This window comes from Cetorhinus maximus, chromosome 29 (assembly GCF_964194155.1).
Source record: "Cetorhinus maximus chromosome 29, sCetMax3.hap1.1, whole genome shotgun sequence".
NCBI classification, from domain to species: domain Eukaryota; kingdom Metazoa; phylum Chordata; class Chondrichthyes; order Lamniformes; family Cetorhinidae; genus Cetorhinus; species Cetorhinus maximus.
The window spans coordinates 6,259,942-6,285,553 of NC_135907.1; the positions used below are offsets into that span (position 1 = coordinate 6,259,942).

General features: G+C 53.6%; 4 non-coding genes and 1 pseudogene across 4 annotated transcripts; all 5 read right to left on the reverse strand.

Moving 5' to 3' along the window:
* Window positions 1-5,345: 5,345 nt before the first annotated feature.
* On the reverse strand, window positions 5,346-5,527 carry LOC144669748 (U2 spliceosomal RNA). The gene has a single exon (XR_013573725.1). It is a non-coding gene; the product is annotated as a U2 spliceosomal RNA (small nuclear RNA).
* A 5,346-nt stretch (window positions 5,528-10,873) lies between these two features.
* On the reverse strand, window positions 10,874-11,055 carry LOC144669750 (U2 spliceosomal RNA). Its single transcript, XR_013573726.1, has one exon. It is a non-coding gene; the product is annotated as a U2 spliceosomal RNA (small nuclear RNA).
* Window positions 11,056-14,898: 3,843 nt separating this feature from the next.
* On the reverse strand, window positions 14,899-15,082 carry LOC144669827 (U2 spliceosomal RNA). The gene has a single exon (XR_013573755.1). It is a non-coding gene; the product is annotated as a U2 spliceosomal RNA (small nuclear RNA).
* Window positions 15,083-18,923: 3,841 nt separating this feature from the next.
* LOC144669820 (U2 spliceosomal RNA) lies at window positions 18,924-19,104 on the reverse strand (annotated as a pseudogene).
* A 3,842-nt stretch (window positions 19,105-22,946) lies between these two features.
* Window positions 22,947-23,131, reverse strand: LOC144669833 (U2 spliceosomal RNA). Its single transcript, XR_013573759.1, has one exon. It is a non-coding gene; the product is annotated as a U2 spliceosomal RNA (small nuclear RNA).
* Window positions 23,132-25,612: the final 2,481 nt, after the last annotated feature.

A 25,612-nucleotide genomic window follows, 5' to 3' on the forward strand; every position in this document is an offset into this window, starting at 1 on the left:
ACTTTATTCATAAAAATCTTCAATCACATTCAAAACCATTTCAAAAACAACATTACAAGGGTACAATCCAGGTTAAACTTTTACAAAATGTATCACCAGGTGCATCAGTACAAACAATATTACAGTCATTTACAGCCTTTCATTTTGATCTGTACAGCCCGAGGGGCTCTAAACAGTTCCCAGTCTCTCGGTGCGCTGTGGTAGAAAGGTCTTAGACAGCGACCCTTCCCCATTGCGCCTTTGCGGCAGCTGCCCCAAGCTTTAGTGCGTCCCTCAGCACGTAGTCCTGGACTTTGGATTGTGCCAGTCCGCAACAATCGGTCGGGGACAACTCTTTGTGCTGGAAGACCAACAAGTTTCGGGCAGACCAAAGCGCGTCTTTCACCGAGTTGATGATCCTCCAGCTGCAGTTGATGTTTGTCTCGGTGTGTGACCCTGGGAACAGCCCGTAGAGCACAGAGTCCTGTGTCACAGAACTGCTCGGGATGAACCTCGACAGCAACCACTGCATCTCTCTCCAGACTTTCTTTGCAAAGGCACAATCCACAAGGAGGTGAACAACGGTCTCTTCCCCACCACAGCCACCTCGAGGGCATCGTGCAGAGGGGGTGAGACTCCTGGCGTGTAGGAAGGATCTGACGGGGAGGGCCTTTCTCACCACCAGCCAAGCTACGTCTTGGTGCTTGTTGGAAAGTTCTGGCGATGAGGCATTCTGCCAAATGACTTTGACAGTCTGCTCGGGGAACCATCCCACAGGGTCCACCCTCTCCTTATCCCTCAGGGCCTCTAGGACGTTACGTGCTGACCACTGCCTGATGGACTTGTGGTCAAAGGTGTTTTTCTGCATAAATTTTTCCACCAGGGACAGGTGGTACGGCACGGTCCAACTACTTGGAGCGTTCCGCGGCAGCGTGGCCAGACCCATCCTTCGCAACACCGGGGACAGGTAGAACCTCAGCACGTAGTGACACTTGGTGTTTGCGTACTGAGGGTCTACGCACCGCTTGATGCAGCCGCACACAAAGGTGGCCATCAGTATGAGGGCGATGTTGGGCACGTTTTTTCCCCCTTTATCTAGAGGCTTGTACATCGCGTCCCTGCAGACACGATCCATTTTCGACCTCCAGATAAAGCGGAAGATGGCTCGAGTGATCGCCATCGCGCAGGAGTGTGGAATGGGCCAGACCTGCGCCACGTACAGCAACAGCGAGAGTACCTCACACCTGATGACCAGGTTCTTACCCGCAATGGAGAGGGAGCGTCGCTCCCACATGCCCAGTTTCCTTTTCACCATAGCCACTCGCTCCTTCCAGTTTCTAACGCATGCCCCGGTCCCTCCGAACCATATCCCCAGCACCTTCAGGCCGTCAGCCCTGACAGTGAAGGGGACAAAGGATCGGTCAGCCCAGTTCCCAAAGAACATGGCCTCGCTCTTCCCACGATTTACCTTGGCTCCCGAGGCCAGTTCGAACTGGTCGCAGACGTGCATCAGTCTGCGCACCGACAGCGGATCCGAGCAGAAGACGGCGACGTCGTCCATGTACAGGGAGGCTTTTACCTGAGTGCCTCCACTGCCTGGGATCGTCACTCCTCTTATGCCCGGATCCTTCCTGATGGACTCGGCAAAGGGTTCTATGCAGCACACAAAAAGGACAGGCGAGAGAGGGCAGCCCTGCCTGACTCCAGATTTAATCGGAAAGCTATCTGTTTCCCACCCATTGATTGAGACTGCGCTACTGATGTTAGTGTAGAGCAGTTGGATCCAATTTCGAATTCCCTCCCCAAAGCCCATTTTGGAGAGCACATCCCCCATGTAGGTGTGCGATATTCTGTCAAAGGCCTTCTCCTGATCCAAGCTGATGAGGCAGGTATCCACACCCCTGTCCTGTACATAGGCAATCGTATCCCTGAGCAGCGCCAGGCTGTCAGAGATCTTCCTGCCTGGCACAGAGCAGGTCTGGTCAGGGTGAATCACCAATTCCAGAGCGGATTTGACCCGGTTGGCGATGACCTTGGACAGAATCTTATAGTCCATATTCAACAGTGAAATGGGTCGCCAATTTCTAATTTCCTCCCTTTCCCCCTTGTGCTTGTAGATGAGGGTGATGATGCCTTTCCTCATGGATTCTGACATGCTGCCGGCCAGGAGCATACTCTCGTACACTTCTAGCAGGTCTGGGCCGATCAAGTCCCACATAGCCGAATACAACTCCGCCGGCAGACCGTCGCTTCCGGGGGTTTTACTCTTCTCGAAGGACTCGAGGGCCTTAGTCAGTTCGTCAGGAGTTAGCGGTTTGTCTAGGCTCTCCCGCGTACTGTGGTCTAGGACCTCCGTGATAGAGGACAGGAAGGACTGGGAGGCCGTGCTGTCCGTGGGCTTCACGTCATACAGTCCGGCATAAAAGGATTTGCTGATCCTCAGAATGTCGGACCGTGATGACTTTACTGAGCCGTCTTCTTCCTTCAGGCTGCTGATCACAGAGCGCTCTCTGTGTACCTTTTGGAAGAAGAAACGTGAGCACGTCTCATCCTGCTCCACGGAGCGGACTCTGGAACGGAAGATGATCTTGGAGGCCTCCGAGGCAAAGTGCGAGGCTTGCAGGCCCTTCACCTCTTGGAGCTCCTCCTTGACATCGACCCCCATCGACCGCAGCCGGAGCAGATTCTGCATCTTTTCCTGGAGTCGGGACATTTCCCTCTGTTCCTTTCTAGCTTTCTGGGTGCCTTTGAGGATGAAAAACCTCTTGATGCTTCCCTTGATCACTTCCCACCAGTGTGTCAGGGACTCAAAGAGGGGTTTCACGGTTCTCCAACCTTTGTAATCCCTCTTGAGCTCCTCAATGTTCTCTGGGGTCAGCAGTTGCACATTTAGCTTCCATGCCCCCCTGCCCACCCTCAGGTCTTCCTCCAAGTGGCAGTCCGCCAGTAGGAGGCAGTGGTCAGAGAAGAACACCGGCTTGACCTCGGTGGATCTGACTGTGAATGCACGGGACACAAACAGGAAGTCTATCCTGGAACGAATGGACCCGTCTGGCCGCGACCAGGTGTATCTACGCTGCGCTCCGTCTGCAGGGTTGCTGAAGACGTCGTGCAGCTTGGCATCCTTAACTGTTTCCATCAGGGATCTGGACGTAGCGTCCAATCTGCTTCCGGCCCTGCCGGATCGTCCAGCCGCATCGATGATGCAGTTGAAGTCCCCGCCCAGAATGACCGGCCTGGAGGTCGCCAGCAGCAGTGGGAGCTGCTGAAAAACCTCCAGCCGCTCAGCCCCTTGTGCCGGGCCGTACACGTTAATTAACCGGAGTGGAGCGTTCTTGTACATTACGTCTGCTACCAGGAGTCGCCCGCCCACCACCTCCTTGACCTCGGAGACGGTGAAGTTGCCTCCCCGCAGCAGAATACCCAGGCCGGAGGAACGAGAGTCGTTTCCGCCCGACCAGATCGATGGCCCGTGGGACCACCATCGTGACCATTGCCTGTAGGAGCTGAGGTGCGGTATCGCACACTCCTGCAGAAACAACAGGTCAGCTTTGACCTTGGCAAGGTAGTCCAAGGTCGCAACACATCGCGTAGTAGATTTAATGCTACGCACATTTATGGATACAATCTTTAAACCCATATTAAAGCATTTATTCTCCTACCAAACCCACTGTCTCTGAGAGTCCCAGACCTTTAGTCTGCTCCTTCATACCCGTAGTGAGCTCAAATTCCTTCACTTTGGATGGGCTGAGGTAGATCTCCTTGGCCGTGTTCTGCTCCAGTGGCATCTGGAGGTTCACGTAGTGAGCGGATTTTGAGATGACCTTTGCTGGAGAAGCTTCTCCAAAACTCACCCCCTCTGGGGGGTTGCTGTTCCCGGCTTCCTGGAGCTGGGGTGCGATGATTGCCTCACTGCTCCCAGATTCCAGGGGCTGTGGTGCACTGGCCTCCTCAGGTTGCAGGCCAAGTTGGGGTGCGCTGGTCTCCTTGTTGTCTCCAATTTTCTGGAGCTCGGGTGTCTCGTCCTCCAACGCCCTGGAGCTTTGCCGCCTCTTCTGTCGGTGCCGCTCTGGCACTTCCTCATCCGAAGAGCTGCTGCCCTTGTCATCCGTGTCGGATGGGAGACGCCTCTTGCCGCTTCTCTGGGAAACGCCTTTGCTTCTTCTTCGCTCCCTCTTACTTTTCTTGTTCTTCACCGTCCGCCACTCCCCCTGCTGCTTTTCCACTGCTGCCTCCTCCTCCATTGATTCGCTGTCCTGAGGACTGGAAGGTTCAGGGGGTGGTGCTGTTGATTGGCTCTCTGTTGCCTCAATCTCTTTCTCCACCTTGTCTCTCTCTGTGTCCTCCTTTGTCCCGTTGAGCTCCCTGGGGGCCTTGGTGGTTGGAGTGACACGGAACATTTCTTCTGCTTCCCCGTGGTCGGCTTTGGCTGCCTGTGCGTAAGTACGGCAGCGTTTGGGGCAGGTCCTGTAGAGGTGACTTGCCTCGCCACACAGGTTGCAGCACTTGGCCTGTTTGCAGTCTTTTGTCTGGTGCCCTTCCTGTTTGCAGATCTTGCAGAGGGAGGCGCTGCAGTTGGCCGCCACATGACCAGCCTTGCCGCATGAGCGGCAATGCTTGGGTTGCCCAGCGTAGACCAGGTAGCCACGGTTTCCCCCGATTGCGAAACTGGAAGGAGGGTGGAAAATGGCTCCCTTACCATCGGTCTTTAGCGTGACCTTAAACAGGCGTTTGCCTGTCCAGATCCCCAAGTCGTCTCGAATCTCAGTGCCGCTCCCCACCTTATCGAAGTACCAGGTGAGGAAGGTGACCACGTCGGCGACAGGGACGAAGGGGTTGTACACATGCACCATCACCTCACGTTCCCGTTGCAACGGCAGAGAAAAGTGCGGCTCCGCCGTCAGGATCTTCATCTCCGGCAGGTCTCTCTTCTCCTCGAACACCCTCAGGAGCCGGACGCAGTCTGCCACTTGCTTGAACGTGACGTCAAAATAACCACCTTTGCGGGAGTCGTGCAGGGTGAAGATCTCCGTAGCTTGGAAGCCGCACGCCTTCAACAGGATCCTCCTGGTGAAGAAGCCCCGATCCATAGGTGATCCTCCTTCGTCGCTGTGGTTCACCGTGACTCGGACGGTGATAGGTAACCCACGGTATGAATTCGGATTGCGATTGGTTTTCGCCCTTCCATCCCGACCTTGCCATGGCAGGACCACGGTGTTGCTCCTGCAACACTTGATGTTAGCCAAGAGGCCGAGAAGCGATGAGAAAGAAAGAAAGTTGTGTTTTGAAAGATGCGCATGTTGAAAAGTAAAGAAAGCAGATGTTTGTAAGAAATCTATTTTTAGCATTGAAAATCCCCTGGAAAGGGGTGGTGCACCATTCCCAGAGATACTGCAATACCGGGTTGATGCGTGGAGTGGACGGAGCAAGCCCCTACTCCATCTCCCTGCTCCAAAAATCAATTTAATATATGGTCCCCAGATAAGGGACGTATCAGATATTAAACTGATAAGAACAGATTTTTTTTTTTTTTTTTTTGTAAAAATATACTTCATTCATAAAAAATCTTCAATCACATTCAAAACCATTTCAAAAACAACATTACAAGGGTACAATCCAGGTTAAACTTTTACAAAATGTATCACCAGGTGCATCAGTACAAACAATATTACAATCATTTACAGCCTTTCATTTTGATCTGTACAGCCCGAGGGGCTCTAAACAGTTCCCAGTCTCTCGGTGCGCTGTGGTAGAAAGGTCTTAGACAGCGACCCTTCCCCATTGCGCCTTTGCGGCAGCTGCCCCAAGCTTTAGTGCGTCCCTCAGCACGTAGTCCTGGACTTTGGATTGTGCCAGTCCGCAACAATCGGTCGGGGACAACTCTTTGTGCTGGAAGACCAACAAGTTTCGGGCAGACCAAAGCGCGTCTTTCACCGAGTTGATGATCCTCCAGCTGCAGTTGATGTTTGTCTCGGTGTGTGTCCCTGGGAACAGCCCGTAGAGCACAGAGTCCTGTGTCACAGAACTGCTCGGGATGAACCTCGACAGCAACCACTGCATCTCTCTCCAGACTTTCTTTGCAAAGGCACAATCCACAAGGAGGTGAACAACGGTCTCTTCCCCACCACAGCCACCTCGAGGGCATCGTGCAGAGGGGGTGAGACTCCTGGCGTGTAGGAAGGATCTGACGGGGAGGGCCTTTCTCACCACCAGCCAAGCTACGTCTTGGTGCTTGTTGGAAAGTTCTGGCGATGAGGCATTCTGCCAAATGACTTTGACAGTCTGCTCGGGGAACCATCCCACAGGGTCCACCCTCTCCTTATCCCTCAGGGCCTCTAGGACGTTACGTGCTGACCACTGCCTGATGGACTTGTGGTCAAAGGTGTTTTTCTGCATAAATTTTTCCACCAGGGACAGGTGGTACGGCACGGTCCAACTACTTGGAGCGTTCCGCGGCAGCGTGGCCAGACCCATCCTTCGCAACACCGGGGACAGGTAGAACCTCAGCACGTAGTGACACTTGGTGTTTGCGTACTGAGGGTCTACGCACCGCTTGATGCAGCCACACACAAAGGTGGCCATCAGTATGAGGGCGATGTTGGGCACGTTTTTTCCCCCTTTATCTAGAGGCTTGTACATCGCGTCCCTGCAGACACGATCCATTTTCGACCTCCAGATAAAGCGGAAGATGGCTCGAGTGATCGCCATCGCGCAGGAGTGTGGAATGGGCCAGACCTGCGCCACGTACAGCAACAGCGAGAGTACCTCACACCTGATGACCAGGTTCTTACCCGCAATGGAGAGGGAGCGTCGCTCCCACATGCCCAGTTTCCTTTTCACCATAGCCACTCGCTCCTTCCAGTTTCTAACGCATGCCCCGGTCCCTCCGAACCATATCCCCAGCACCTTCAGGCCGTCAGCCCTGACAGTGAAGGGGACAAAGGATCGGTCAGCCCACTTCCCAAAGAACATGGCCTCGCTCTTCCCACGATTTACCTTGGCTCCCGAGGCCAGTTCGAACTGGTCGCAGACGTGCATCAGTCTGCGCACCGACAGCGGATCCGAGCAGAAGACGGCGACGTCGTCCATGTACAGGGAGGCTTTTACCTGAGTGCCTCCACTGCCTGGGATCGTCACTCCTCTTATGCCCGGATCCTTCCTGATGGACTCGGCAAAGGGTTCTATGCAGCACACGAAAAGGACAGGCGAGAGAGGGCAGCCCTGCCTGACTCCAGATTTAATTGGAAAGCTATCTGTTTCCCACCCATTGATTGAGACTGCGCTACTGATGTTAGTGTAGAGCAGTTGGATCCAATTTCGAATTCCCTCCCCAAAGCCCATTTTGGAGAGCACATCCCCCATGTAGGTGTGCGATATTCTGTCAAAGGCCTTCTCCTGATCCAAGCTGATGAGGCAGGTATCCACACCCCTGTCCTGTACATAGGCAATCGTATCCCTGAGCAGCGCCAGGCTGTCAGAGATCTTCCTGCCTGGCACAGAGCAGGTCTGGTCAGGGTGAATCACCAATTCCAGAGCGGATTTGACCCGGTTGGCGATGACCTTGGACAGAATCTTATAGTCCATATTCAACAGTGAAATGGGTCGCCAATTTCTAATTTCCTCCCTTTCCCCCTTGTGCTTGTAGATGAGGGTGATGATGCCTTTCCTCATGGATTCTGACATGCTGCCGGCCAGGAGCATACTCTCGTACACTTCTAGCAGGTCTGGGCCGATCAAGTCCCACAGAGCCGAATACAACTCCGCCGGCAGGCCGTCGCTTCCGGGGGTTTTACTCTTCTCGAAGGACTCGAGGGCCTTAGTCAGTTCGTCAGGAGTTAGCGGTTTGTCTAGGCTCTCCCGCGTACTGTGGTCTAGGACCTCCGTGATAGAGGACAGGAAGGACTGGGAGGCCGTGCTGTCCGTGGGCTTCACGTCATACAGTCCGGCATAAAAGGATTTGCTGATCCTCAGAATGTCGGACCGTGATGACTTTACTGAGCCGTCTTCTTCCTTCAGGCTGCTGATCACAGAGCGCTCTCTGTGTACCTTTTGGAAGAAGAAACGTGAGCACGTCTCATCCTGCTCCACGGAGCGGACTCTGGAACGGAAGATGATCTTGGAGGCCTCCGAGGCAAAGTGTGAGGCTTGCTGGCCCTTCACCTCTTGGAGCTCCTCCTTGACATCGACCCCCATCGACCGCAGCCGGAGCAGATTCTGCATCTTTTCCTGGAGTCGGGACATTTCCCTCTGTTCCTTTCTAGCTTTCTGGGTGCCTTTGAGGATGAAAAACCTCTTGATGCTTCCCTTGATCACTTCCCACCAGTGTGTCAGGGACTCAAAGAGGGGTTTCACGGTTCTCCAACCTTTGTAATCCCTCTTGAGCTCCTCAATGTTCTCTGGGGTCAGCAGTTGCACATTTAGCTTCCATGCCCCCCTGCCCACCCTCAGGTCTTCCTCCAAGTGGCAGTCCGCCAGTAGGAGGCAGTGGTCAGAGAAGAACACCGGCTTGACCTCGGTGGATCTGACTGTGAATGCACGGGACACAAACAGGAAGTCTATCCTGGAACGAATGGACCCGTCTGGCCGCGACCAGGTGTATCTACGCTGCGCTCCGTCTGCAGGGTTGCTGAAGACGTCGTGCAGCTTGGCATCCTTAACTGTTTCCATCAGGGATCTGGACGTAGCGTCCAATCTGCTTCCGGCCCTGCCGGATCGTCCAGCCGCATCGATGATGCAGTTGAAGTCCCCGCCCAGAATGACCGGCCTGGAGGTCGCCAGCAGCAGTGGGAGCTGCTGAAAAACCTCCAGCCGCTCAGCCCCTTGTGCCGGGCCGTACACGTTAATTAACCGGAGTGGAGCGTTCTTGTACATTACGTCTGCTACCAGGAGTCGCCCGCCCACCACCTCCTTGACCTCGGAGACGGTGAAGTTGCCTCCCCGCAGCAGAATACCCAGGCCGGAGGAACGAGAGTCGTTTCCGCCCGACCAGATCGATGGCCCGTGGGACCACCATCGTGACCATTGCCTGTAGGAGCTGAGGTGCGGTATCGCACACTCCTGCAGAAACAACAGGTCAGCTTTGACCTTGGCAAGGTAGTCCAAGGTCGCAACACATCGCGTAGTAGATTTAATGCTACGCACATTTATGGATACAATCTTTAAACCCATATTAAAGCATTTATTCTCCTACCAAACCCACTGTCTCTGAGAGTCCCAGACCTTTAGTCTGCTCCTTCATACCCGTAGTGAGCTCAAATTCCTTCACTTTGGATGGGCTGAGGTAGATCTCCTTGGCCGTGTTCTGCTCCAGTGGCATCTGGAGGTTCACGTAGTGAGCGGATTTTGAGATGACCTTTGCTGGAGAAGCTTCTCCAAAACTCACCCCCTCTGGGGGGTTGCTGTTCCCGGCTTCCTGGAGCTGGGGTGCGATGATTGCCTCACTGCTCCCAGATTCCAGGGGCTGTGGTGCACTGGCCTCCTCAGGTTGCAGGCCAAGTTGGGGTGCGCTGGTCTCCTTGTTGTCTCCAATTTTCTGGAGCTCGGGTGTCTCGTCCTCCAACGCCCTGGAGCTTTGCCGCCTCTTCTGTCGGTGCCGCTCTGGCACTTCCTCATCCGAAGAGCTGCTGCCCTTGTCATCCGTGTCGGATGGGAGACGCCTCTTGCCGCTTCTCTGGGAAACGCCTTTGCTTCTTCTTCGCTCCCTCTTACTTTTCTTGTTCTTCACCGTCCGCCACTCCCCCTGCTGCTTTTCCACTGCTGCCTCCTCCTCCATTGATTCGCTGTCCTGAGGACTGGAAGGTTCAGGGGGTGGTGCTGTTGATTGGCTCTCTGTTGCCTCAATCTCTTTCTCCACCTTGTCTCTCTCTGTGTCCTCCTTTGTCCCGTTGAGCTCCCTGGGGGCCTTGGTGGTTGGAGTGACACGGAACATTTCTTCTGCTTCCCCGTGGTCGGCTTTGGCTGCCTGTGCGTAAGTACGGCAGCGTTTGGGGCAGGTCCTGTAGAGGTGACTTGCCTCGCCACACAGGTTGCAGCACTTGGCCTGTTTGCAGTCTTTTGTCTGGTGCCCTTCCTGTTTGCAGATCTTGCAGAGGGAGGCGCTGCAGTTGGCCGCCACATGACCAGCCTTGCCGCATGAGCGGCAATGCTTGGGTTGCCCAGCGTAGACCAGGTAGCCACGGTTTCCCCCGATTGCGAAACTGGAAGGAGGGTGGAAAATGGCTCCCTTACCATCGGTCTTTAGCGTGACCTTAAACAGGCGTTTGCCTGTCCAGATCCCCAAGTCGTCTCGAATCTCAGTGCCGCTCCCCACCTTATCGAAGTACCAGGTGAGGAAGGTGACCACGTCGGCGACAGGGACGAAGGGGTTGTACACATGCACCATCACCTCACGTTCCCGTTGCAACGGCAGAGAAAAGTGCGGCTCCGCCGTCAGGATCTTCATCTCCGGCAGGTCTCTCTTCTCCTCGAACACCCTCAGGAGCCGGACGCAGTCTGCCACTTGCTTGAACGTGACGTCAAAATAACCACCTTTGCGGGAGTCGTGCAGGGTGAAGATCTCCGTAGCTTGGAAGCCGCACGCCTTCAACAGGATCCTCCTGGTGAAGAAGCCCCGATCCATAGGTGATCCTCCTTCGTCGCTGTGGTTCACCGTGACTCGGACGGTGATAGGTAACCCACGGTATGAATTCGGATTGCGATTGGTTTTCGCCCTTCCATCCCGACCTTGCCATGGCAGGACCACGGTGTTGCTCCTGCAACACTTGATGTTAGCCAAGAGGCCGAGAAGCGATGAGAAAGAAAGAAAGTTGTGTTTTGAAAGATGCGCATGTTGAAAAGTAAAGAAAGCAGATGTTTGTAAGAAATCTATTTTTAGCATTGAAAATCCCCTGGAAAGGGGTGGTGCACCATTCCCAGAGATACTGCAATACCGGGTTGATGCGTGGAGTGGACGGAGCAAGCCCCTACTCCATCTCCCTGCTCCAAAAATCAATTTAATATATGGTCCCCAGATAAGGGACGTATCAGATATTAAACTGATAAGAACAGATTTTTTTTTTTTTTTTTTTGTAAAAATATACTTCATTCATAAAAAATCTTCAATCACATTCAAAACCATTTCAAAAACAACATTACAAGGGTACAATCCAGGTTAAACTTTTACAAAATGTATCACCAGGTGCATCAGTACAAACAATATTACAATCATTTACAGCCTTTCATTTTGATCTGTACAGCCCGAGGGGCTCTAAACAGTTCCCAGTCTCTCGGTGCGCTGTGGTAGAAAGGTCTTAGACAGCGACCCTTCCCCATTGCGCCTTTGCGGCAGCTGCCCCAAGCTTTAGTGCGTCCCTCAGCACGTAGTCCTGGACTTTGGATTGTGCCAGTCCGCAACAATCGGTCGGGGACAACTCTTTGTGCTGGAAGACCAACAAGTTTCGGGCAGACCAAAGCGCGTCTTTCACCGAGTTGATGATCCTCCAGCTGCAGTTGATGTTTGTCTCGGTGTGTGTCCCTGGGAACAGCCCGTAGAGCACAGAGTCCTGTGTCACAGAACTGCTCGGGATGAACCTCGACAGCAACCACTGCATCTCTCTCCAGACTTTCTTTGCAAAGGCACAATCCACAAGGAGGTGAACAACGGTCTCTTCCCCACCACAGCCACCTCGAGGGCATCGTGCAGAGGGGGTGAGACTCCTGGCGTGTAGGAAGGATCTGACGGGGAGGGCCTTTCTCACCACCAGCCAAGCTACGTCTTGGTGCTTGTTGGAAAGTTCTGGCGATGAGGCATTCTGCCAAATGACTTTGACAGTCTGCTCGGGGAACCATCCCACAGGGTCCACCCTCTCCTTATCCCTCAGGGCCTCTAGGACGTTACGTGCTGACCACTGCCTGATGGACTTGTGGTCAAAGGTGTTTTTCTGCATAAATTTTTCCACCAGGGACAGGTGGTACGGCACGGTCCAACTACTTGGAGCGTTCCGCGGCAGCGTGGCCAGACCCATCCTTCGCAACACCGGGGACAGGTAGAACCTCAGCACGTAGTGACACTTGGTGTTTGCGTACTGAGGGTCTACGCACCGCTTGATGCAGCCACACACAAAGGTGGCCATCAGTATGAGGGCGATGTTGGGCACGTTTTTTCCCCCTTTATCTAGAGGCTTGTACATCGCGTCCCTGCAGACACGATCCATTTTCGACCTCCAGATAAAGCGGAAGATGGCTCGAGTGATCGCCATCGCGCAGGAGTGTGGAATGGGCCAGACCTGCGCCACGTACAGCAACAGCGAGAGTACCTCACACCTGATGACCAGGTTCTTACCCGCAATGGAGAGGGAGCGTCGCTCCCACATGCCCAGTTTCCTTTTCACCATAGCCACTCGCTCCTTCCAGTTTCTAACGCATGCCCCGGTCCCTCCGAACCATATCCCCAGCACCTTCAGGCCGTCAGCCCTGACAGTGAAGGGGACAAAGGATCGGTCAGCCCACTTCCCAAAGAACATGGCCTCGCTCTTCCCACGATTTACCTTGGCTCCCGAGGCCAGTTCGAACTGGTCGCAGACGTGCATCAGTCTGCGCACCGACAGCGGATCCGAGCAGAAGACGGCGACGTCGTCCATGTACAGGGAGGCTTTTACCTGAGTGCCTCCACTGCCTGGGATCGTCACTCCTCTTATGCCCGGATCCTTCCTGATGGACTCGGCAAAGGGTTCTATGCAGCACACGAAAAGGACAGGCGAGAGAGGGCAGCCCTGCCTGACTCCAGATTTAATTGGAAAGCTATCTGTTTCCCACCCATTGATTGAGACTGCGCTACTGATGTTAGTGTAGAGCAGTTGGATCCAATTTCGAATTCCCTCCCCAAAGCCCATTTTGGAGAGCACATCCCCCATGTAGGTGTGCGATATTCTGTCAAAGGCCTTCTCCTGATCCAAGCTGATGAGGCAGGTATCCACACCCCTGTCCTGTACATAGGCAATCGTATCCCTGAGCAGCGCCAGGCTGTCAGAGATCTTCCTGCCTGGCACAGAGCAGGTCTGGTCAGGGTGAATCACCAATTCCAGAGCGGATTTGACCCGGTTGGCGATGACCTTGGACAGAATCTTATAGTCCATATTCAACAGTGAAATGGGTCGCCAATTTCTAATTTCCTCCCTTTCCCCCTTGTGCTTGTAGATGAGGGTGATGATGCCTTTCCTCATGGATTCTGACATGCTGCCGGCCAGGAGCATACTCTCGTACACTTCTAGCAGGTCTGGGCCGATCAAGTCCCACAGAGCCGAATACAACTCCGCCGGCAGGCCGTCGCTTCCGGGGGTTTTACTCTTCTCGAAGGACTCGAGGGCCTTAGTCAGTTCGTCAGGAGTTAGCGGTTTGTCTAGGCTCTCCCGCGTACTGTGGTCTAGGACCTCCGTGATAGAGGACAGGAAGGACTGGGAGGCCGTGCTGTCCGTGGGCTTCACGTCATACAGTCCGGCATAAAAGGATTTGCTGATCCTCAGAATGTCGGACCGTGATGACTTTACTGAGCCGTCTTCTTCCTTCAGGCTGCTGATCACAGAGCGCTCTCTGTGTACCTTTTGGAAGAAGAAACGTGAGCACGTCTCATCCTGCTCCACGGAGCGGACTCTGGAACGGAAGATGATCTTGGAGGCCTCCGAGGCAAAGTGTGAGGCTTGCTGGCCCTTCACCTCTTGGAGCTCCTCCTTGACATCGACCCCCATCGACTGCAGCCGGAGCAGATTCTGCATCTTTTCCTGGAGTCGGGACATTTCCCTCTGTTCCTTTCTAGCTTTCTGGGTGCCTTTGAGGATGAAAAACCTCTTGATGCTTCCCTTGATCACTTCCCACCAGTGTGTCAGGGACTCAAAGAGGGGTTTCACGGTTCTCCAACCTTTGTAATCCCTCTTGAGCTCCTCAATGTTCTCTGGGGTCAGCAGTTGCACATTTAGCTTCCATGCCCCCCTGCCCACCCTCAGGTCTTCCTCCAAGTGGCAGTCCGCCAGTAGGAGGCAGTGGTCAGAGAAGAACACCGGCTTGACCTCGGTGGATCTGACTGTGAATGCACGGGACACAAACAGGAAGTCTATCCTGGAACGAATGGACCCGTCTGGCCGCGACCAGGTGTATCTACGCTGCGCTCCGTCTGCAGGGTTGCTGAAGACGTCGTGCAGCTTGGCATCCTTAACTGTTTCCATCAGGGATCTGGACGTAGCGTCCAATCTGCTTCCGGCCCTGCCGGATCGTCCAGCCGCATCGATGATGCAGTTGAAGTCCCCGCCCAGAATGACCGGCCTGGAGGTCGCCAGCAGCAGTGGGAGCTGCTGAAAAACCTCCAGCCGCTCAGCCCTTTGTGCCGGGCCGTACACGTTAATTAACCGGAGTGGAGCGTTCTTGTACATTACGTCTGCTACCAGGAGTCGCCCGCCCACCACCTCCTTGACCTCGGAGACGGTGAAGTTGCCTCCCCGCAGCAGAATACCCAGGCCGGAGGAACGAGAGTCGTTTCCGCCCGACCAGATCGATGGCCCGTGGGACCACCATCGTGACCATTGCCTGTAGGAGCTGAGGTGCGGTATCGCACACTCCTGCAGAAACAACAGGTCAGCTTTGACCTTGGCTAGGTAGTCCAAGGTCGCAACACATCGCGTAGTAGATTTAATGCTACGCACATTTATGGATACAATCTTTAAACCCATATTAAAGCATTTATTCTCCTACCAAACCCACTGTCTCTGAGAGTCCCAGACCTTTAGTCTGCTCCTTCATACCCGTAGTGAGCTCAAATTCCTTCTTAGCCAAAAGGCCGAGAAGCGATGAGAAAGAAAGAAAGTTGTGTTTTGAAAGATGTGCATGTTGAAAAGTAAAGAAAGCAGATGTTTGTAAGAAATCTATTTTTAGCATTGAAAATCCCCTGGAAAGGGGTGGTGCACCATTCCCAGAGATACTGCAATACCAGGTCGATGCGTGGAGTGGACAGAGCAAGCCCCTATTCCATCTCCCTGCTCCAAAAATCAATTTAATATATGGTCCCCAGATAAGGGACGTATCAGATATTAAACTGATAAGAACAGATTTTTTTTTTTTTTTTTTTTTGTAAAAATATACTTTATTCATAAAAATCTTCAATCACATTCAAAACCATTTCAAAAACAACATTACAAGGGTACAATCCAGGTTAAACTTTTACAAAATGTATCACCAGGTGCATCAGTACAAACAATATTACAGTCATTTACAGCCTTTCATTTTGATCTGTACAGCCCGAGGGGCTCTAAACAGTTCCCAGTCTCTCGGTGCGCTGTGGTAGAAAGGTCTTAGACAGCGACCCTTCCCATTGCGCCTTTGCGGCAGGTGCCCCAAGCTTTAGTGCGTCCCTCAGCACGTAGTCCTGGACTTTGGATTGTGCCAGTCCGCAACAATCGGTCGGGGACAAATCTTTGTGCTGGAAGACCAACAAGTTTCGGGCAGACCAAAGCGCGTCTTTCACCGAGTTGATGATCCTCCAGCTGCAGTTGATGTTTGTCTCGGTGTGTGTCCCTGGGAACAGCCCGTAGAGCACAGAGTCCTGTGTCACAGAACTGCTCGGGATGAACCTCGACAGCAACCACTGCATCTCTCTCCAGACTTTCTTTGCAAAGGCACAATCCACAAGGAGGTGAACAACGGTCTCTTCCCCACCACAGCCACCTCGAGGGCATCGTGCAGAGGGGGTGAGACTCCTGGCGTGTAGGAAGGATCTGACGGGGAGGGCCTTTCTCACCACCAGCCAAGCTACGTCTTGGTGCTTGTTGGAAAGTTCTGGCGATGAGGCATTCTGCCAAATGACTTTGACAGTCTGCTCGGGGAACCATCCCACAGGGTCCACCCTCTCCTTATCCCTCAGGGCCTCTAGGACGTTACGTGCTGACCACTGCCTGATGGACTTGTGGTCAAAGGTGTTTTTCTGCATAAATTTTTCCACCAGGGACAGGTGGTACGGCACGGTCCAACTACTTGGAGCGTTCCGCGGCAGCGTGGCCAGACCCATCCTTCGCAACACCGGGGACAGGTAGAACCTCAGCACGTAGTGACACTTGGTGTTTGCGTACCGAGGGTCTACGCACCGCTTGATGCAGCCGCACACAAAGGTGGCCATCAGTATGAGGGCGATGTTGGGCACGTTTTTTCCCCCTTTATCTAGAGGCTTGTACATCGCGTCCCTGCAGACACGATCCATTTTCGACCTCCAGATAAAGCGGAAGATGGCTCGAGTGATCGCCATCGCGCAGGAGTGTGGAATGGGCCAGACCTGCGCCACGTACAGCAACAGCGAGAGTACCTCACACCTGATGACCAGGTTCTTACCCGCAATGGAGAGGGAGCGTCGCTCCCACATGCCCAGTTTCCTTTTCACCATAGCCACTCGCTCCTTCCAGTTTCTAACGCATGCCCCGGTCCCTCCGAACCATATCCCCAGCACCTTCAGGCCGTCAGCCCTGACAGTGAAGGGGACAAAGGATCGGTCAGCCCACTTCCCAAAGAACATGGCCTCGCTCTTCCCACGATTTACCTTGGCTCCCGAGGCCAGTTCGAACTGGTCGCAGACGTGCATCAGTCTGCGCACCGACAGCGGATCCGAGCAGAAGACGGCGACGTCGTCCATGTACAGGGAGGCTTTTACCTGAGTGCCTCCACTGCCTGGGATCGTCACTCCTCTTATGCCCGGATCCTTCCTGATGGACTCGGCAAAGGGTTCTATGCAGCACACAAAAAGGACAGGCGAGAGAGGGCAGCCCTGCCTGACTCCAGATTTAATCGGAAAGCTATCTGTTTCCCACCCATTGATTGAGACTGCGCTACTGATGTTAGTGTAGAGCAGTTGGATCCAATTTCGAATTCCCTCCCCAAACCCCATTTTGGAGAGCACATCCCCCATGTAGGTGTGCGATATTCTGTCAAAGGCCTTCTCCTGATCCAAGCTGATGAGGCAGGTATCCACACCCCTGTCCTGTACATAGGCAATCGTATCCCTGAGCAGCGCCAGGCTGTCAGAGATCTTCCTGCCTGGCACAGAGCAGGTCTGGTCAGGGTGAATCACCAATTCCAGAGCGGATTTGACCCGGTTGGCGATGACCTTGGACAGAATCTTATAGTCCATATTCAACAGTGAAATGGGTCGCCAATTTCTAATTTCCTCCCTTTCCCCCTTGTGCTTGTAGATGAGGGTGATGATGCCTTTCCTCATGGATTCTGACATGCTGCCGGCCAGGAGCATACTCTCGTACACTTCTAGCAGGTCTGGGCCGATCAAGTCCCACAGAGCCGAATACAACTCCGCCGGCAGGCCGTCGCTTCCGGGGGTTTTACTCTTCTCGAAGGACTCGAGGGCCTTAGTCAGTTCGTCAGGGGTTAGCGGTTTGTCTAGGCTCTCCCGCGTACTGTGGTCTAGGACCTCCGTGATAGAGGACAGGAAGGACTGGGAGGCCGTGCTGTCCGTGGGCTTCACGTCATACAGTCCGGCATAAAAGGATTTGCTGATCCTCAGAATGTCGGACCGTGATGACTTTACTGAGCCGTCTTCTTCCTTCAGGCTGCTGATCACAGAGCGCTCTCTGTGTACCTTTTGGAAGAAGAAACGTGAGCACGTCTCATCCTGCTCCACGGAGCGGACTCTGGAACGGAAGATGATCTTGGAGGCCTCCGAGGCAAAGTGCGAGGCTTGCTGGCCCTTCACCTCTTGGAGCTCCTCCTTGACATCGACCCCCATCGACCGCAGCCGGAGCAGATTCTGCATCTTTTCCTGGAGTCGGGACATTTCCCTCTGTTCCTTTCTAGCTTTCTGGGTGCCTTTGAGGATGAAAAACCTCTTGATGCTTCCCTTGGTCACTTCCCACCAGTGTGTCAGGGACTCAAAGAGGGGTTTCACGGTTCTCCAACCTTTGTAATCCCTCTTGAGCTCCTCAATGTTCTCTGGGGTCAGCAGTTGCACATTTAGCTTCCATGCCCCCCTGCCCACCCTCAGGTCTTCCTCCAAGTGGCAGTCCGCCAGTAGGAGGCAGTGGTCAGAGAAGAACACCGGCTTGACCTCGGTGGATCTGACTGTGAATGCACGGGACACAAACAGGAAGTCTATCCTGGAACGAATGGACCCGTCTGGCCGCGACCAGGTGTATCTACGCTGCGCTCCGTCTGCAGGGTTGCTGAAGACGTCGTGCAGCTTGGCATCCTTAACTGTTTCCATCAGGGATCTGGACGTAGCGTCCAATCTGCTTCCGGCCCTGCCGGATCGTCCAGCCGCATCGATGATGCAGTTGAAGTCCCCGCCCAGAATGACCGGCCTGGAGGTCGCCAGCAGCAGTGGGAGCTGCTGAAAAACCTCCAGCCGCTCAGCCCCTTGTGCCGGGCCGTACACGTTAATTAACCGGAGTGGAGCGTTCTTGTACATTACGTCTGCTACCAGGAGTCGCCCGCCCACCACCTCCTTGACCTCGGAGACGGTGAAGTTGCCTCCCCGCAGCAGAATACCCAGGCCGGAGGAACGAGAGTCGTTTCCGCCCGACCAGATCGATGGCCCGTGGGACCACCATCGTGACCATTGCCTGTAGGAGCTGAGGTGCGGTATCGCACACTCCTGCAGAAACAACAGGTCAGCTTTGACCTTGGCTAGGTAGTCCAAGGTCGCAACACATCGCGTAGTAGATTTAATGCTACGCACATTTATGGATACAATCTTTAAACCCATATTAAAGCATTTATTCTCCTACCAAACCCACTGTCTCTGAGAGTCCCAGACCTTTAGTCTGCTCCTTCATACCCGTAGTGAGCTCAAATTCCTTCTTAGCCAAAAGGCCGAGAAGCGATGAGAAAGAAAGAAAGTTGTGTTTTGAAAGATGTGCATGTTGAAAAGTAAAGAAAGCAGATGTTTGTAAGAAATCTATTTTTAGCATTGAAAATCCCCTGGAAAGGGGTGGTGCACCATTCCCAGAGATACTGCAATACCAGGTCGATGCGTGGAGTGGACAGAGCAAGCCCCTATTCCATCTCCCTGCTCCAAAAATCAATTTAATATATGGTCCCCAGATAAGGGACGTATCAGATATTAAACTGATAAGAACAGATTTTTTTTTTTTTTTTTTGTAAAAATATACTTTATTCATAAAAATCTTCAATCACATTCAAAACCATTTCAAAAACAACATTACAAGGGTACAATCCAGGTTAAACTTTTACAAAATGTATCACCAGGTGCATCAGTACAAACAATATTACAGTCATTTACAGCCTTTCATTTTGATCTGTACAGCCCGAGGGGCTCTAAACAGTTCCCAGTCTCTCGGTGCGCTGTGGTAGAAAGGTCTTAGACAGCGACCCTTCCCCATTGCGCCTTTGCGGCAGCTGCCCCAAGCTTTAGTGCGTCCCTCAGCACGTAGTCCTGGACTTTGGATTGTGCCAGTCCGCAACAATCGGTCGGGGACAAATCTTTGTGCTGGAAGACCAACAAGTTTCGGGCAGACCAAAGCGCGTCTTTCACCGAGTTGATGATCCTCCAGCTGCAGTCGATGTTTGTCTCGGTGTGTGTCCCTGGGAACAGCCCGTAGAGCACAGAGTCCTGTGTCACAGAACTGCTCGGGATGAACCTCGACAGCAACCACTGCATCTCTCTCCAGACTTTCTTTGCAAAGGCACAATCCACAAGGAGGTGAACAACGGTCTCTTCCCCACCACAGCCACCTCGAGGGCATCGTGCAGAGGGGGTGAGACTCCTGGCGTGTAGGAAGGATCTGACGGGGAGGGCCTTTCTCACCACCAGCCAAGCTACGTCTTGGTGCTTGTTGGAAAGTTCTGGCGATGAGGCATTCTGCCAAATGACTTTGACAGTCTGCTCGGGGAACCATCCCACAGGGTCCACCCTCTCCTTATCCCTCAGGGCCTCTAGGACGTTACGTGCTGACCACTGCCTGATGGACTTGTGGTCAAAGGTGTTTTTCTGCATAAATTTTTCCACCAGGGACAGGTGGTACGGCACGGTCCAACTACTTGGAGCGTTCCGCGGCAGCGTGGCCAGACCCATCCTTCGCAACACCGGGGACAGGTAGAACCTCAGCACGTAGTGACACTTGGTGTTTGCGTACTGAGGGTCTACGCACCGCTTGATGCAGCCGCACACAAAGGTGGCCATCAGTATGAGGGCGATGTTGGGCACGTTTTTTCCCCCTTTATCTAGAGGCTTGTACATCGCGTCCCTGCAGACACGATCCATTTTCGACCTCCAGATAAAGCGGAAGATGGCTCGAGTGATCGCCATCGCGCAGGAGTGTGGAATGGGCCAGACCTGCGCCACGTACAGCAACAGCGAGAGTACCTCACACCTGATGACCAGGTTCTTACCCGCAATGGAGAGGGAGCGTCGCTCCCACATGCCCAGTTTCCTTTTCACCATAGCCACTCGCTCCTTCCAGTTTCTAACGCATGCCCCGGTCCCTCCGAACCATATCCCCAGCACCTTCAGGCCGTCAGCCCTGACAGTGAAGGGGACAAAGGATCGGTCAGCCCACTTCCCAAAGAACATGGCCTCGCTCTTCCCACGATTTACCTTGGCTCCCGAGGCCAGTTCGAACTGGTCGCAGACGTGCATCAGTCTGCGCACCGACAGCGGATCCGAGCAGAAGACGGCGACGTCGTCCATGTACAGGGAGGCTTTTACCTGAGTGCCTCCACTGCCTGGGATCGTCACTCCTCTTATGCCCGGATCCTTCCTGATGGACTCGGCAAAGGGTTCTATGCAGCACACAAAAAGGACAGGCGAGAGAGGGCAGCCCTGCCTGACTCCAGATTTAATCGGAAAGCTATCTGTTTCCCACCCATTGATTGAGACTGCGCTACTGATGTTAGTGTAGAGCAGTTGGATCCAATTTCGAATTCCCTCCCCAAACCCCATTTTGGAGAGCACATCCCCCATGTAGGTGTGCGATATTCTGTCAAAGGCCTTCTCCTGATCCAAGCTGATGAGGCAGGTATCCACACCCCTGTCCTGTACATAGGCAATCGTATCCCTGAGCAGCGCCAGGCTGTCAGAGATCTTCCTGCCTGGCACAGAGCAGGTCTGGTCAGGGTGAATCACCAATTCCAGAGCGGATTTGACCCGGTTGGCGATGACCTTGGACAGAATCTTATAGTCCACATTCAACAGTGAAATGGGACGCCAATTTCTAATTTCCTCCCTTTCCCCCTTGTGCTTGTAGATGAGGGTGATGATGCCTTTCCTCATGGATTCTGACATGCTGCCGGCCAGGAGCATACTCTCGTACACTTCTAGCAGGTCTGGGCCGATCAAGTCCCACAGAGCCGAATACAACTCCGCCGGCAGGCCGTCGCTTCCGGGGGTTTTACTCTTCTCGAAGGACTCGAGGGCCTTAGTCAGTTCGTCAGGAGTTAGCGGTTTGTCTAGGCTCTCCCGCGTACTGTGGTCTAGGACCTCCGTGATAGAGGACAGGAAGGACTGGGAGGCCGTGCTGTCCGTGGGCTTCACGTCATACAGTCCGGCATAAAAGGATTTGCTGATCCTCAGAATGTCGGACCGTGATGACTTTACTGAGCCGTCTTCTTCCTTCAGGCTGCTGATCACAGAGCGCTCTCTGTGTACCTTTTGGAAGAAGAAACGTGAGCACGTCTCATCCTGCTCCACGGAGCGGACTCTGGAACGGAAGATGATCTTGGAGGCCTCCGAGGCAAAGTGCGAGGCTTGCTGGCCCTTCACCTCTTGGAGCTCCTCCTTGACATCGACCCCCATCGACTGCAGCCGGAGCAGATTCTGCATCTTTTCCTGGAGTCGGGACATTTCCCTCTGTTCCTTTCTAGCTTTCTGGGTGCCTTTGAGGATGAAAAACCTCTTGATGCTTCCCTTGATCACTTCCCACCAGTGTGTCAGGGACTCAAAGAGGGGTTTCACGGTTCTCCAACCTTTGTAATCCCTCTTGAGCTCCTCAATGTTCTCTGGGGTCAGCAGTTGCACATTTAGCTTCCATGCCCCCCTGCCCACCCTCAGGTCTTCCTCCAAGTGGCAGTCCGCCAGTAGGAGGCAGTGGTCAGAGAAGAACACCGGCTTGACCTCGGTGGATCTGACTGTGAATGCACGGGACACAAACAGGAAGTCTATCCTGGAACGAATGGACCCGTCTGGCCGCGACCAGGTGTATCTACGCTGCGCTCCGTCTGCAGGGTTGCTGAAGACGTCGTGCAGCTTGGCATCCTTAACTGTTTCCATCAGGGATCTGGACGTAGCGTCCAATCTGCTTCCGGCCCTGCCGGATCGTCCAGCCGCATCGATGATGCAGTTGAAGTCCCCGCCCAGAATGACCGGCCTGGAGGTCGCCAGCAGCAGTGGGAGCTGCTGAAAAACCTCCAGCCGCTCAGCCCCTTGTGCCGGGCCGTACACGTTAATTAACCGGAGTGGAGCGTTCTTGTACATTACGTCTGCTACCAGGAGTCGCCCGCCCACCACCTCCTTGACCTCGGAGACGGTGAAGTTGCCTCCCCGCAGCAGAATACCCAGGCCGGAGGAACGAGAGTCGTTTCCGCCCGACCAGATCGATGGCCCGTGGGACCACCATCGTGACCATTGCCTGTAGGAGCTGAGGTGCGGTATCGCACACTCCTGCAGAAACAACAGGTCAGCTTTGACCTTGGCTAGGTAGTCCAAGGTCGCAACACATCGCGTAGTAGATTTAATGCTACGCACATTTATGGATACAATCTTTAAACCCATATTAAAGCATTTATTCTCCTACCAAACCCACTGTCTCTGAGAGTCCCAGACCTTTAGTCTGCTCCTTCATACCCGTAGTGAGCTCAAATTCCTTCTTAGCCAAAAGGCCGAGAAGCGATGAGAAAGAAAGAAAGTTGTGTTTTGAAAGATGTGCATGTTGAAAAGTAAAGAAAGCAGATGTTTGTAAGAAATCTATTTTTAGCATTGAAAATCCCCTGGAAAGGGGTGGTGCACCATTCCCAGAGATACTGCAATACCAGGTCGATGCGTGGAGTGGACAGAGCAAGCCCCTATTCCATCTCCCTGCTCCAAAAATCAATTTAATATATGGTCCCCAGATAAGGGACGTATCAGATATTAAACTGATAAGAACAGATTTTTTTTTTTTTTTTTTTTTTGTAAAAATATACTTTATTCATAAAAATCTTCAATCACATTCAAAACCATTTCAAAAACAACATTACAAGGGTACAATCCAGGTTAAACTTTTACAAAATGTATCACCAGGTGCATCAGTACAAACAATATTACAGTCATTTACAGCCTTTCATTTTGATCTGTACAGCCCGAGGGGCTCTAAACAGTTCCCAGTCTCTCGGTGCGCTGTGGTAGAAAGGTCTTAGACAGCGACCCTTCCCCATTGCGCCTTTGCGGCAGCTGCCCCAAGCTTTAGTGCGTCCCTCAGCACGTAGTCCTGGACTTTGGATTGTGCCAGTCCGCAACAATCGGTCGGGGACAAATCTTTGTGCTGGAAGACCAACAAGTTTCGGGCAGACCAAAGCGCGTCTTTCACCGAGTTGATGATCCTCCAGCTGCAGTCGATGTTTGTCTCGGTGTGTGTCCCTGGGAACAGCCCGTAGAGCACAGAGTCCTGTGTCACAGAACTGCTCGGGATGAACCTCGACAGCAACCACTGCATCTCTCTCCAGACTTTCTTTGCAAAGGCACAATCCACAAGGAGGTGAACAACGGTCTCTTCCCCACCACAGCCACCTCGAGGGCATCGTGCAGAGGGGGTGAGACTCCTGGCGTGTAGGAAGGATCTGACGGGGAGGGCCTTTCTCACCACCAGCCAAGCTACGTCTTGGTGCTTGTTGGAAAGTTCTGGCGATGAGGCATTCTGCCAAATGACTTTGACAGTCTGCTCGGGGAACCATCCCACAGGGTCCACCCTCTCCTTATCCCTCAGGGCCTCTAGGACGTTACGTGCTGACCACTGCCTGATGGACTTGTGGTCAAAGGTGTTTTTCTGCATAAATTTTTCCACCAGGGACAGGTGGTACGGCACGGTCCAACTACTTGGAGCGTTCCGCGGCAGCGTGGCCAGACCCATCCTTCGCAACACCGGGGACAGGTAGAACCTCAGCACGTAGTGACACTTGGTGTTTGCGTACTGAGGGTCTACGCACCGCTTGATGCAGCCGCACACAAAGGTGGCCATCAGTATGAGGGCGATGTTGGGCACGTTTTTTCCCCCTTTATCTAGAGGCTTGTACATCGCGTCCCTGCAGACACGATCCATTTTCGACCTCCAGATAAAGCGGAAGATGGCTCGAGTGATCGCCATCGCGCAGGAGTGTGGAATGGGCCAGACCTGCGCCACGTACAGCAACAGCGAGAGTACCTCACACCTGATGACCAGGTTCTTACCCGCAATGGAGAGGGAGCGTCGCTCCCACATGCCCAGTTTCCTTTTCACCATAGCCACTCGCTCCTTCCAGTTTCTAACGCATGCCCCGGTCCCTCCGAACCATATCCCCAGCACCTTCAGGCCGTCAGCCCTGACAGTGAAGGGGACAAAGGATCGGTCAGCCCACTTCCCAAAGAACATGGCCTCGCTCTTCCCACGATTTACCTTGGCTCCCGAGGCCAGTTCGAACTGGTCGCAGACGTGCATCAGTCTGCGCACCGACAGCGGATCCGAGCAGAAGACGGCGACGTCGTCCATGTACAGGGAGGCTTTTACCTGAGTGCCTCCACTGCCTGGGATCGTCACTCCTCTTATGCCCGGATCCTTCCTGATGGACTCGGCAAAGGGTTCTATGCAGCACACAAAAAGGACAGGCGAGAGAGGGCAGCCCTGCCTGACTCCAGATTTAATCGGAAAGCTATCTGTTTCCCACCCATTGATTGAGACTGCGCTACTGATGTTAGTGTAGAGCAGTTGGATCCAATTTCGAATTCCCTCCCCAAAGCCCATTTTGGAGAGCACATCCCCCATGTAGGTGTGCGATATTCTGTCAAAGGCCTTCTCCTGATCCAAGCTGATGAGGCAGGTATCCACACCCCTGTCCTGTACATAGGCAATCGTATCCCTGAGCAGCGCCAGGCTGTCAGAGATCTTCCTGCCTGGCACAGAGCAGGTCTGGTCAGGGTGAATCACCAATTCCAGAGCGGATTTGACCCGGTTGGCGATGACCTTGGACAGAATCTTATAGTCCATATTCAACAGTGAAATGGGTCGCCAATTTCTAATTTCCTCCCTTTCCCCCTTGTGCTTGTAGATGAGGGTGATGATGCCTTTCCTCATGGATTCTGACATGCTGCCGGCCAGGAGCATACTCTCGTACACTTCTAGCAGGTCTGGGCCGATCAAGTCCCACAGAGCCGAATACAACTCCGCCGGCAGGCCGTCGCTTCCGGGGGTTTTACTCTTCTCGAAGGACTCGAGGGCCTTAGTCAGTTCGTCAGGGGTTAGCGGTTTGTCTAGGCTCTCCCGCGTACTGTGGTCTAGGACCTCCGTGATAGAGGACAGGAAGGACTGGGAGGCCGTGCTGTCCGTGGGCTTCACGTCATACAGTCCGGCATAAAAGGATTTGCTGATCCTCAGAATGTCGGACCGTGATGACTTTACTGAGCCGTCTTCTTCCTTCAGGCTGCTGATCACAG